This window comes from Daphnia carinata, chromosome 8, assembly GCF_022539665.2.
Source record: "Daphnia carinata strain CSIRO-1 chromosome 8, CSIRO_AGI_Dcar_HiC_V3, whole genome shotgun sequence".
Lineage (NCBI taxonomy): Eukaryota > Metazoa > Arthropoda > Branchiopoda > Diplostraca > Daphniidae > Daphnia > Daphnia carinata.
Window position 1 is genome coordinate 2,771,314 of NC_081338.1, and position 13,365 is coordinate 2,784,678.

Genomic DNA, 13,365 nt, shown 5'->3' on the forward strand with positions numbered 1-13,365 from the left:
TTATCTAATCTTTAAAATGTTCATTTGCTTCATTTTCAAAGGGGTTCGTTCGGAGGAGGCAGTCGATATTTTGCTATGGCTGAACGTTACGCTTTTGTTTGTTTTCCTTTTTCTTTCTTTCTTTCTTTCTTTCTTTTTTTTTTTTTTTTTTTTTGTCTCCTGCCTTTTTTTTTTTTTTATTGCTAAAAGACCAAAATAAAAAACACGTTTTCTATTGTTCTCATCTTCTTTTATTACATCCCTGTTTTTTTTTTTGTTTTTTTTCCTGCGACCTACCGCTTAAAGCCAAATGTGACGTAATCACAGGTCGAGTTCCCTTTTTCTTTTTCTCTTCCCCTTCCTCTTCTTTTTTTTTTTTTTTTTTTTTTGTATTATTGGATATCATCTCATCGTTTAGCCATGCATACGATGAATGACCAAAAAAAAAAAAAAAAAAAGATGTCCACGCGTTCCATTAACGGTATGGGTAACGACCGGCTTTTTGAATTTCCTAATTTGTTTTTTGTTTTTTTTTTTCCTTTTTCCTTCAAAAAAAATTTTCTAATTCATAGAAAAGGACATTTTTTTTTTTTTAAATTTTTCAACCCAGACCTCCTGCTAGAAATGAAACAATTGAATTTAATGAAAAAAAAAAAAAAAAAAAAAACAGTTTCAATTTCCTTGACAAAATCAGTAACCGGGATAGCAACAGAGAATGACGTCGTGTATGCAAAATATGAAACAAAAATGAGGTAAGGTAAAAATTCTTCCTTTTTGTTCTTAAAAAAAAAAAAAGGAGACTCGTCCAACCGGTCTCCATCACACGACTGGAAAAGAAAAGAGCCTCGAATCATGTCTATATAGACGCGAAAAGAGTTGCCTTACGATGGTGTGTGTATATGTATATATATATATATATATAACTGTATACACAAACACTACGGGGCCCAATCGTTTTCACCTAGACAAGAAGAAGACAACAGCCAAAAAAAAAAAAAAAAGAAGCCGTTTGTTGTTTTTCTTCTTTCTTTCGTCTTGTCCAGGATAGTGGTGGATGAAGAGGTGGGCGAGCGGAGAGTGTTGGGAGTTAGGTAAAAAAAAAAAAAAAAAAAAGACTGGGGAACCAGGTTACTGTGTACACACACACCTGGGGGCGCGAGCCTTTAGTAAGGTAGTAGTGTGTCTAGCTGGCCCGCTTCCACTTGTTTCCGTTCAGTTGGTCCCTGTCTACCTGGCGGATCGGACACTACGTTTGTGTCGCTCTCAGTTTTGTTTTACACAGTTATTATTATTATTATTATTTTTTTGAAACCTTCGTACAGTCTGGGTGTCCAATGCGTTCAATTGAAAACAGGAAGAAGGTGTTAACGTATATTGTCTTGGAAATTTTTGCTTGCGATCTCATCAGTTCCTTGGGGCCAGTTCTATTTTGAGTGTTTTTTTTTTCTTTTTGCCACTTGAAACACGTGTCTTTTTTTTTAAATGAAGAGTGACTGTTCAACATTCGACACCTAACCACCCACCCCCCACCCGGTGACTGGGCCAGTGTTTGTGTTTTTTTTTGTTTTTTTGCTTGCCGAGTGACTGGAACGCACGCACAAAAAATCGACGTGTGTTATTCGAAAACAAGTGGACGTAAAAAAAAAAAAAAAAAATTCAAAACGTTGGCCATTTTTTTTTTTTTTCTTGAGACAATTCAAAGCATTTAGCCTATACAAGGATAATCATCATTGACGCAGCGTATACGCGACAACGTGGTTTTATCTTCATCACGCGGGCCGTCTCTGAAATCCGACGGCTAAAGAATCTGCGGGAAGCGCAACACGCCCGCTGCCCAATTTTACTTCACCCTCCAAGTGGTAAGTTTTTTACCTCTATCTATTTTCATTATTAGCTCTCATGTGTGTATGTTATAAGAAAGGGGTTGCTCTTCAGATCAGGCAAAAAAAAAAAAAAGAAGAAAAAGAAAAACCTCAGAAAATTATGTATTAAATGTCTGCAATGAGATGTGGTGTCTACCGTAGCAGACTGGGTCGACGCAATCGAGAGAGAAAGTTCCCTCTTTTTTTCTTTTCTTTTGGCGCTGATGATGGGAAGAAGGCAATCGAGAGAGACTCTACACACACACACACACACACACACAAGCAGAGGGGGCTTTTGCGCACTTGCAACCCACACGTCTCGGCGTAATTGCGTCAAGTTATTATTATTACGAGTACAATCCTATATCAAGTGTAGCTTCGCTATCGCGCAGCATGAGCGCAGATAAAAAAGAAAAAAAAAAAAAAAAAAAGGTAGGCATTATTATCATCGACCTTGCGAAACGACTGAGGTAGCTTTCTCGCTCCGCGGTAGGAATAAAAAAAGAGTGACGTCATTTATTAGCCGCACGGTGATCATTTTTTTTTTTTTTTTTTTTGTTCTTGAACGTGAGAGTTCCGAGAACAAAAACAAACCCGCACAAATCATTTTTTGGAGGGGGGGGAGAAAATGATCGTTTTTTGTTTTTTTTTATTTGATGGGGGGGGGGGGGGGGGTTTGATATGGAAATGTTGTTCGGCCTTTTGACCATGTCAGCTGATTTTTTTGCTTCCCCTTCCGCCGATAAGAAGTTTGACCCTTAACCGATCACGTCCCAACATCCGTGTTGTCCCATACGGCACGCCAGTTCCGGTAGCGATTTCAATCAACACCTATTTTTTTTTTTTGTTTTGTTTTGTTTTTCTTTTCTTTTCTTTGTTCGGCCTTGATTGACTTGCGTCGTAGCTCCTCTAGGTTAATTGGTGCGATTGGGCAGAAATGCCTCGTATTGACAACGCAATGATTGATTTCATTTGATTTCATTTTCTTTCTCTCTCTCTCTCTCTCTCTCTCTCTCTCTCTCTCTCTCTCTCTCTCTCTCTGTCTCTTTACGAAATGTTTCGTTTTTTTTTTTTTGTTTTTTTTTGGCCATTTAAAACAAGAGGCAGCGCGCAGTTTTTCGTTCGACAACCGAAATCTGGGTCAACGCTGATAGGCACGCAACCGGTTGTCGTCAGTGTCGCGCGTGCAATTCAATCAGAAGAGTTGCGCAGTTTTTTTTTTTTTTTTTTTTTTTTTTTTTTTGCTTTGTTTTGTTTTAGCTCTTTTAACTATTTTTTTTTTTTTTTTTCCTTTGGGTTTTTTTTTTTTTTTTTTTTTTAAGTATCCGAAAACCAATCGGTATGTCTCTACCTTTTTTTTTTTTTTATATATAGATGTTTCTGTTTTTAATGTGCTCGCCCATCAGCACACGACGCTCTAAAGCCACGTTTCTCTTTCGTTTTTTTTTAAAGACAAAATTGGGGAAAAAAACAAAAAAAAAAACGCAGCTGTTTGTCGGGAATGTGACATGAGCCATCGAGACGTGGACTTGTCATTTAGGGCATTAAGTTTGTCTGTACGAGCATATGCAAGATGCCGTCAGGCAGTTCGATGACGACTATGAACAGATTAGACGATTTATAGATGCAGACCCGACGTATGGCGAGAGAGTGGAAGACAAAGGGGAAACGAGAACGAGAGAGAGAGAGAGAGAGAGAGAGAGAGAGAGTCAAACAATAACCCAAAAACCGCTGTAAAGATGTTGACATCGTTTTATTGTCGATTTTTTTCATTACGGTTCGGGGGCGTCACGGCCCGACGAGTATTGAGGTCAACCCACGTTCCGCCGGCCAGCCTGATCAAAAAAAAAAAAAAAAAAGTTTTTGAATTTAGCGGGCTTAAAAATAAGAATAATAATAATAAATAATAAAAAAAAAAAAAAGGGGGGGGGGGGATTTCCTTCTGTCCCGCAAATGCCACTTTTGCTTTCCGCGATTTTTCGATTAATGTAGGTCTCTTGTTTGTTATCTTCTCTGCTATGCCCCCCCCCCCCTCCCTCCTTGTTTCCTCGATTTCTAACATCAGTCGATTATTGTCTTCAATTTTTTTTTTTTTTTTTTTCGTTTTCTATTCCGGGGGAATATCACACTCGTTTTCCCATCGAGACATAAAAAAAAAAAAAAAAAAACTGGAAATCACAAAGATAAAAAAAAAAAAAAATAAATAAATAAAAATACAATGGAGGAAACCAGGCCAGGCTGACGGGGGGGGGGGGAGGTGTAGTGAAGCATTGGTTTGGATGAGGGTATAACTCTAAAAAAAATTAAAAAAAAAAAAAAAAATCGTTGGAAGTTAACGAAAAAAAAAAAAAATTGCCATCAGTGCGTGAGCCACTATTTCCCCTCCTTTTTTCTGTTTGTGTGTGTGTGTGTGTGTGTGTTAAATTTATATTTTTGCCACCTACACTGCGAAGCATGAGGTAGAAACTCTCTTTTTTACCTTGGACACTTTTCTTTTTTTTTCTTGCGGTTTTTGTTTAAAAAAAAAAAAAAAAAAAAAAAAAAAAAACTCTTCTTCACTTCGTTCTTCTGCGCCCAGGGTAAGAACCGAATGAACTAGAAAGGGAAAACGGTTTCTCTCTTGTTGGCTTTTTTTTTTTTTTTTTTTTTTTTTCTAAAAACGCAGCTCGCGTAATTAGGCGCCTCGGCACGTCATCAATTACGGAAGATGGCTGAAAAGAAACGTGCGAATACTTGCGGTCGTTTCTTGTTGTTGTTTTTTTTTTTTTTTTTCTTCTTCTTCTTCTCTTCATTTCAATGCCTGCGGGTTAAGCAACCGCACTGTTCTATTTTCAGAAACATCGGCGATAATCCCTAAGAACAAGCCAGACGCTCTGCATTGCTCCGTTAGGGCGTGCCGATATTCTTCGGTGTTCGAAACACGGGACATTCTTTTTCTTTTTTTTTTTTATTTTTTTTTTTTTTGCAATTTTTTAAACGAGTCACATCAATTTCTTGGAAAGGGTTTTTTTTTCTTTTATTTTGCATTTCCTTTTTTTTTGCTAAGAGTTTGATGTTCATTGAACGGAATTTGAAAATCTCTTCATTTTGAGTCTGATGGAGGGGGTAGGAGAAAACCTTCCTCCGTGTCCATCGAAAATGTCTTTTATTTTTTTGAGGACGCCATCAACCCCCCCCCCCCCCCCCCTCTTTAAATTTCGAGTTCCCATCAAAGCCGGATGGAAAATAGAAAATAGAAAGAATAGGGAGTAAGGTGAGGGGAGGAAGGGGGGGGGGCTTTAAAGGGAAACGGCAGGTGGATAGTGATGGACCCGTGTTTTTATTTATAGAGAGGCAAAAAAAAAAAGATTCCGGTCTACCTGATACGCGGAGGCGGCAACAGCAGCAAGTTGTTTCTCCTGCGCTGCTTGCCGGTGTTTTGAAGGAGAAGAAGCGGAGGAGGGGGGGGGGGGGGTCTTATGTGGGTCACTCTCTGGAAGTAGGTCTGTTGAATGGTGTTCTCTCTTTTCTTTAACACACCTACCCTCTCGCGTCTGGTATTCTTCCTAAGAAGAAGAAGAAGAAGACAATTTTTTTGTTTTTGTTTTTTCAAGCCCCCGGCCTTATACCGTTATATATGGTCGTGCATGCGCATGTTTTATGTTGTATACAAAATTAACAAACGTAGAGGTAAAAAAAAAAATAAATAAATAAAAAGTAAAAATAAAAAAGGGGGACATCCACTAAGGAGGAGAAACGGTGGCAACCCGGGGGCCAGCCGTTGCTGTTCCAGTGAGGGACGACGCGTTGCACACATGTACGGGGGCCAAGAAGCAGCGCTCATCTTGATAGAGAGTGTCATCGTTTCTAAATCAATGCCGTTGTGCCATTAACGTCGCCGACATGTCGACTCCCCGTTGAGCAATCGCCAACCCAAAACGCCCTCTAACCAAATTCAATTTTTTTTTGTTTTTTTTGTTTTTGAAATTTGAATTTTTTTTTTTTAAACAAAGCAATTCCTACAAAATGTTGGACTGCTCGCGTTCTGCGTTCGCCATCCGTTTGATTTGCATGAAGTTTGAAATGTTAGCCAATCGACACGTCGGACGAAAGGAAATCGTCATGCAAACTCGTGATGGATTATATATTTTTGAGAATGCGATTTTTTTTTTTTTTTTTTTTTTTTTTCTTTCAACGCGTTCCAGAAAATGGCAAAACGCAATCCACCAGCAGCTTCTGAGCGTGCCCTTAAAAAAAAACAAAAAAAACGTCCCACCCTTTTGGAAGAGAAAACCCCTTCTAGCAAAAGAGAGAGTCTTCGTCAAGACGGTGAATACACACACACACACACACAGACACATTGAAAAAGAAAAGAAAGAGAGAGAGAGAGAGAGAAAGACAGACAACAGATGGAAACGGAGACCTTGTCGAGGTGTGCAAATGAGAAATTCACTTTTAATGATGATAGGTCTATCCCTAAAGTCTAGCAACTTGTGCTTTTGCGCGTCGGCGGCCTTAATTATGCTCGCAAGCGGAGAAGAAGTGAAAATAAAGACGTCCCTGTAATGACTTTGAAAGATCGGCAATACCCCTCATCGACCCCATTCTTCAAGAAATAAAGATGGAAAGCCGGTCCTCCTACGCCTTAAAAATAGTTTTCTTTCATTTGAAAAACAAAGAAATGGAAAGAGAGGGCAAAAAAAAAATGCGTGTCGAACGAGTTGTGCATGTGCAGCCCCTTGTTTGCCCCGTTGGAAAACGCTTTTGATGTTGCCAACGGAAGAATAGCTAAGCAATGGCTTCACCGTGAAAATCAATAAATAAATAAAAAACAAAAACAAAACAAAAACAAAACAACAAAAACAAAAGAAAAACAAAAGAAAAACAAAAAAACAAAAAAAAAAATGTAGGCCTTGTATTGCTATTGGTTGGCCCTCCTCCCGGTTCGCCAATCTGCGCTGAGCTGCGCGTGATCGTGACTCGGTCAGCCCTTTGGTCTCTGCCAGGGAAAACATCGATGTTCGATATATTTAAAAAAGGGGCAATTCGGGACTTGATGGATCGCGTTGTCGTGCCGTGACTTTTTTTTTTTTTTTTTTTTTCGTGTCCGATGGAAATCAAAACGCAAAAAAAAAAAAAAAAAAAAATCGAAATTCACGACAGGTAAAACAAAAACAAAAAATGGGCGGTGGAAAACAAAGTATCGATGATTGCATTTCATTTTCCCGAACGAAATCAATGCGCGTGTGGGCGTGCAAGGGGAAAAAAAAAAAAAAAAATAAATTTCTAGGAACAAGAGGCGACATGGTGGACCCCCTTTAGACATACGGTATATTGTTACGTAATCGTGCTGGTACCCCGAGAAGGACAAGCCGTTTTCTCCTTCAACCGTAATTACGACACACACACACACACACACAAAAAAAATTGTTCTTCTAGCTAGACAAAGATTGAGAAAGGGAGCCAGTTGACAGTGATGTAGCAACAGCTATAGTCGAAGCAGTTTGCATGAATAAAGCAACAGCAACAACACAAAACGGGTTGACATATACGGCGCTTTAATGGCAGCCTTGACAAACGAGCCGTGCAATTCGGAAATAGAAAAGAAACAAAAAAAAAAAAAAAAAAGAAAAGAAAACAGGAATAAACAAATAGTTACCAGCCTCAAACAATACGCAAGAAAGAAAAAAAAAAAAAAAAAGACATGACCGCAAAGAGAAAAAAACAAAACAAAGTTGGAGCGGAAAAACCTCATTGAGGGACCAGCGGGAGCGCGCAGACGACATAGACGAACCTGCACGTTCGTTCATTCATTTTTTTTTTTTTTTTTTTTTTCGGGGGATATAGTTTTTCGTGGTCGAAAGGCAAAAATGTTCAAAAGTCCTGCGCTGACCAACTTCCGGCCGACTTGCCATTGTTCTTTCTCTTCGCATTCATCCGGGATGTAATCATGGTCCCCCGCCTCTCTACTCCCCTGCTGCCTCCGCTACTTCCGTTCCGCTCAAATTCGAAATCGGTGGACCTTTTTTTTTTTTTTTTTTTTAAGTAAAAATAAGATGAACGTTGAATATTTTGTGCCGTTTAACCGAGAGGCTAAACGATGGGACGAAGGGTTTTTTTTTTTTTTTTTTTCCCCAGTACCATAGCGATGCATAATGCAACGACGGATATGAGAAACTTCCTAATACGGACGTTATGAACGACGAAGGCAATTTAATGGTTTAAAAAAAAAAATATATATCTGTTAAAGAAGAAGAAGAAGAAATAGAAAAATCACTGTGAAAACGGTGTCATGCTGATGCACGATTGGCAACATAAAAGATGCAACGCGATAAAAGAACGTAACACGATTCCGGTAGATGTGAATTTTTAATTCTCTTCTTCTTTTTTTTTTTTTTTTTTTTTTTTCTTTCTTTTTTTAATCCGAACAAACCCGGGATTTTCCCTTTTACCTTATAGGGAACAGTGATTATGCAATTTGAATTATTACCTTCTTTTTTTTTTTTTTTTTTTTTTTTTCTTATGCTTACATCACAACAACATTCTCCCACTAAATAGGCCCGGAGACCGGGAGGAATGAACCGACTTGAATCAAATGTTTAAATGCATGTAGGCTAGACAGGCCGGTTGCAACATGAGTATTCCTTCATTTTTTTTTTTTTTTTTTTTTTTACTTTGATTTGCCAGCGAAACGGACGAAAAAGAGAGAGAGAGAGAGAGAGAGAAATGACCAGCACTCAAAAGAAAGCAACAACAACAACAAAAAAAAAAAAACTCGAATGGAAAAATAAACACATAATGATATGCAGTTTCTTGACTGTCGTCGTCTATGCGAAAACTTTTACTGTCAAAGCAGCAGGAGATTTGGCCAGTTGTCGTCTTTATTTTTCACCTGCAGGCGACACACGTTAATCTCCAGCGTGACGCTTCTCGTCTTCTCCCCTCAATTTTCGACCCTTTTTTTAAAAAATATATTTTCGCCCTCTTCTATCCCACTTTAGATCTTGTCTGTGTGTGACAAACAGGAAGAGGATCTGCTGAATTGATTATTATTTATTTTTTTTTTCTCTTGCTGGCCCCTTGGCTTCTGGCTTCCCCCTGTTGACTGGCGCATGAATACCTGGCCAACCCCACTGACCTAAAAAAAAAAAAACAAACAAAAAAAAAACGGCCCCTTGTGCGGTCCGCATTTCCGCGGCTTTGCAATTGATTCACAAGCTATAAATATAAAGAGACGTAAGCCCATAGCTCGAGTGTTGCATCTCCTCTCTGCAGCGTTTGGATTGAACACAAATATTTCTGTTTTTCTCCCCATTGATTTTTCCTTAGTTCGTTTCCGTCCCTCGAGTCGATTAGGTAAGGGCCATTCGTGTACGCCGGTGGGCTAGTTTCTTGGATGAAAATATGTTGTCAACGAGATTTCCAATGAAAAAAAAAACAAACAAAACAAAAACAAACAGAAACAGAAACAGAAAAACGTATTTCCTTTTTTTTTTTTTTTTTTTTTTTGGCTTGGTTATTTGTTTTTCTTGGAGAGACTTTGAATTTATATGGCGCGCGCACAAAGTTCGGTTCGTTATCAGGGACGGTGATACAAAACACAGTCGCTCCCCTTTTCTTGTCCTTAAAAAAAAAAAAAAAAAAGGGATACGTTCTTACGTACACGTCTTCATTAACGTGTGTGTGCACCCAATACGTTTAACAGAGTGCGGCTGTTTTGGCTACGCGATCCGTTTTTATTATTATTATTTTTTTTTTTTCCCCGAAAATGCCGACCAATCCTAACCTGCCCATTTATGGGTATGGGGTGTCGCAAAAAAAACAAACAAAACAAAACAAAAAAAAAAATGAGCCAATGCCAAAGATTGCGAAGTGATAAAACAAGAAAAAACAAAGGGTTGCTAGTGTCACTCGAGTTTAGTTTTAAAACATTCATCGTTCAATTGGCTCCGAGTTGTCTGTGATGGACCGCAAAAAAAAAGAGAAGACATTGAAGATGGCCAAGCCAAGCCAAAAAAATGTGTGTCTTACAGGTTGGGCGACAAGAACAATCGTTTAAAAAAAAAAAAAAAATATTTTTTTTCACGAGTCGAGATAAAAGGAAATAATAAAATCAATGGAGAGAAAGAATAAAAAGAGAGAGTACAACCGTACATGCGTGCGTGAGATGAGTGTGTGAAAGATCCAGCTGCGACAACGACGACAACATTTTTAGGCAACTCACGGCCGCAGTGGGTTGCATCTCAACGGGGGGAATTGTATAGAAGATGCAAAATAAAAAAAAGAAAAAGAAAAAGGAAATGTATTCTGATTCATAGGGGAGAAAAGAAGGAAGACCACGAGAGAAAGAGGGAACGAAGAGAACCTGCACGACAAACATTTAAAAAAAAACAAAACAGAATCAGCCAATAGGTTTTTTCACGCCGACAAGCTCACGCAACTTTCTCTTCCCCGTACGTTTGTTTCGTTTCTGTTGTTGTTTTCGCCTGTTGTTAGAAAAAGAAAAAAGAAAAAAAAATAGGATAGGAGAGGAGAGGAGAGAGACGTGCTGTTGAGAAACGATCGACTTCGTCATCAGACGAATGGATGCAGATTTTTGTTTCTTTTTTTTTCTTTTTTTTTTTCGGGAAAGAAAAGACGAATTTTATTTTTCAATTGAAATCGCTCTTATCCCGTCGTGCTGTTCGTATCAGCTGTTTTTTTTTTTTTTTTGTTTTGTTTTGTTTTTTTTTTTTTGTTTGTCCGTCCCCTATTTGTTGATTTTCTTTCAAATGGATGATTATTTGTTATTATTTCGAATGTGACACATGGCCACTGACTCAGTAAAATGATGTGGCGCTAATATGGGCAATTCCGAAACGCGGGAATTCACGCAATTTCGTTTGTGTTCCTTTATTTTTTATTTTTTTTTTTATTTATTTTTTTAAACGGCTGATTTTTTTTTTCGAATAACGCCGACGCCTGTTCAATGAAACAACCAACGGTTCACGGCTGCGCTTCGCTATTGTCAGCGTGATCTAGAAAATTGAGGAAAGGGAACGTCGGAATTTGCCCGGCTGTTTATGTGGTCACCAAATTTCGGTTCATAAAAAAAAAAAAAAAAAAAAAAGAAAAAAAATGAGTGGGGGGAGGAGGAGGAGGAGGAGAGAGGAAGAGCTTTAAGGTGTAATCATGTATTTCTCCGCTTTTGGCTGTGGTCCGAACATCGACAAGTCATCAGCCCATCGGGTGACGCAACATTCTTTCCGAGACCCCATTCCTTATATCGTGGAACCAAAAACTTGGATGTTGTTATTATTATAAATATATATACAGTATACATATATATATATATATAAATATTTTTTTCTTTTTTCTTTTCTTTTTTGGGTGTGGTCACCTCCGCGTTCGGTGAAATCTCTCCGCGATTATTTGTAACACCGTTGTTTGTTTTTGTTTTGTTTTTTTTTTTATTCTTTTTTATTTTCTGTTGGTTTTCTCCATCTCGATTGGTTTGCCTTTTTCTATTTTTTTTTTTTTTTTTTTTCTTATTTATTATCGACGTTGGATATTTGCTCTTTATGAAACCTCACCCTCCCCCAAACACAAATCGCTTTGGCTTTTCTTTTTATACGTTGTGAATTGAGGAGATTTGGCCATTCCAACTCCATCACGTGAACCTGTCCCATTTTGAATTTTCTTTTGTTTGCTGTTTTTTTTTTTTTTTTCTTTCGTTGTTGTCTGAACTGCTTTGTGTGTTGAATTTGTGCTCCGCTTTTGGATCGATCTCCCGGGGGGCTGCTCTCGTCATCGATTGGTGTGTGCAACAGTGCAAGCAGACAGGTATCGCATTCTAATACCAAAGAGGTGGACCACACCCTTCTTTTTTTTTTTTTTTCTTGTTTCTTTTTTGGCTGCCGTTTTAATTAGGTCAAGTTAGGGGGAGAACCTGCTCCTGTATATAGCTTAGATTTTTTTTTTTTTTTTTTCAGCATTGTTTCGTTTGGTATTTGTTCTTTTTTGCTTTGATTTCAATTCCAAGAAGTCTAGCCAGATCTGTTGCTGGCGAGACGCAGCTGGTTTGTGTTATCATTTAGCTCGGTAGTTAATCATTGAATTAAGACGAATGAAGGAACACACAAAAAAAAAAACAAAAAAAAAAACGTTAAAGCTTTGAAAGAAACAAAAAGCCAAGCGACGAATACGAATGTTAGAAACAAATGAAAAAAAAAAAAAAAAATTAGAGGAAAGAAACAAAGAGTGATTACACCATCGGAGAAAACGGAGCGTTTCCAACATTGCCGTCAAACGAGTTGTACACGCAAGAAGGTGTTGTCATGTGGAACAGTTGCTGGCATACAGTCTCTCTCATTTTTTTTTTTTTTTCGACGTACTTTTCAACACATTTTTTTTTTCTATCTATCCAGCAGACAGATGTTTGAATGTTTTTACATCTCGAAACGATCGTGCTACGCCCAAGCAAGTGAAGCATCATTTACAAGAATTAAAAAAAACAAAAAAACAAGGGCATTGCGACAGCATTAAACTGCCAATTGCACAATAGCCAAAATTAAAAAAATAATAAAAAAAAAAAACATCTGTAGAAACAACCTGCGGCTATTCACGAAACGCACGTCTTCAAAAACACTGTACGTCTAGCCTACATAGATGATACTGTATAAGGTAAAAAAAAAAAAAAAAGAATAGACAGGAAATAAAGCGAGCGAGCGTATAGAAACAAGGCAAAAGAAAAAGAAAAAAATGTGCGCTGGAATAGGGCGTGTTATAACGGTGAAATAGCTACCTCGGAAAGTGAAAATGCTTTTCTCTTTAGTTATTTATTTATGTTTTTTTGTGTGTGTGTTATATTTAGCGATGAGCCCGCGGTGGGGGAGCAGTTCGACTAGTGCACACGAATTTCCGACGTTTACATGAGATCGTAACCCAGTTTTTTTTTTTTTTTTTTTTTTTTGTTTTACCTTCTTTCGCCTTCCTCGTCCATCTCTCTTTTTTCCTGCTCTCCTTTTGCCCATCGAACGGCTGCCTATTTTTTTTTTTTTTTTAATGTACCGTGAATGGATTAAAAACGATCCATCAGCACGGAGCAGAGGAGGTCGAAACGCAGACAATGAACAAGCACAGCAAAGTCAAACTCTCTCTGTCTCTGTCTCTGTCTCTTCTAGGGCCTGTGACATTACGGAAGTTATATACAGTTCACGGGTCACTTGGAAAACCGTTGGCAAAACGGCGGATAGAAGAAAGTGGGTCAGGATCCCGAAAAAAAAAACAAAAAAAAACTAATTCAGATTTCCCACATGATTAGGCGGTGGGGGATTTCCTTTTTATCCGGCCGAATTTAAAAAAAAAAAAAAAAAAAAAAAAAAAAAAAAAAGACTTTGTTCGCAACAAGCGTGAACGTCTTGCGGGCCTAGCAAAGCGGGGGGTCGTTTCAATCAAAAGGTAGTCACACACATTGTGTTTATAGCGAAACGGGAAATCATTTTTTTTTTTTTTTTTTCTTTCTTTTCTTTGCAATAAATCGCACGGAGGGGGAAAATCCCAAAAA

At 38.1% G+C, this 13,365-nt stretch overlaps 1 protein-coding gene across 1 annotated transcript in view; it reads left to right on the forward strand.

Moving 5' to 3' along the window:
- The first annotated feature begins 1,209 nt into the window (after positions 1 to 1,209).
- The window catches only part of LOC130703946 (AF4/FMR2 family member lilli-like), a 23,004-nt gene continuing 10,848 nt past the window's right edge, over positions 1,210 to 13,365 (forward strand). The window contains exon 1 of the mRNA XM_057525411.1: positions 1,210 to 1,838. The gene's annotated coding sequence lies outside the window, so the exon portion shown is untranslated. The remainder of the gene's footprint in view (positions 1,839 to 13,365) is intronic.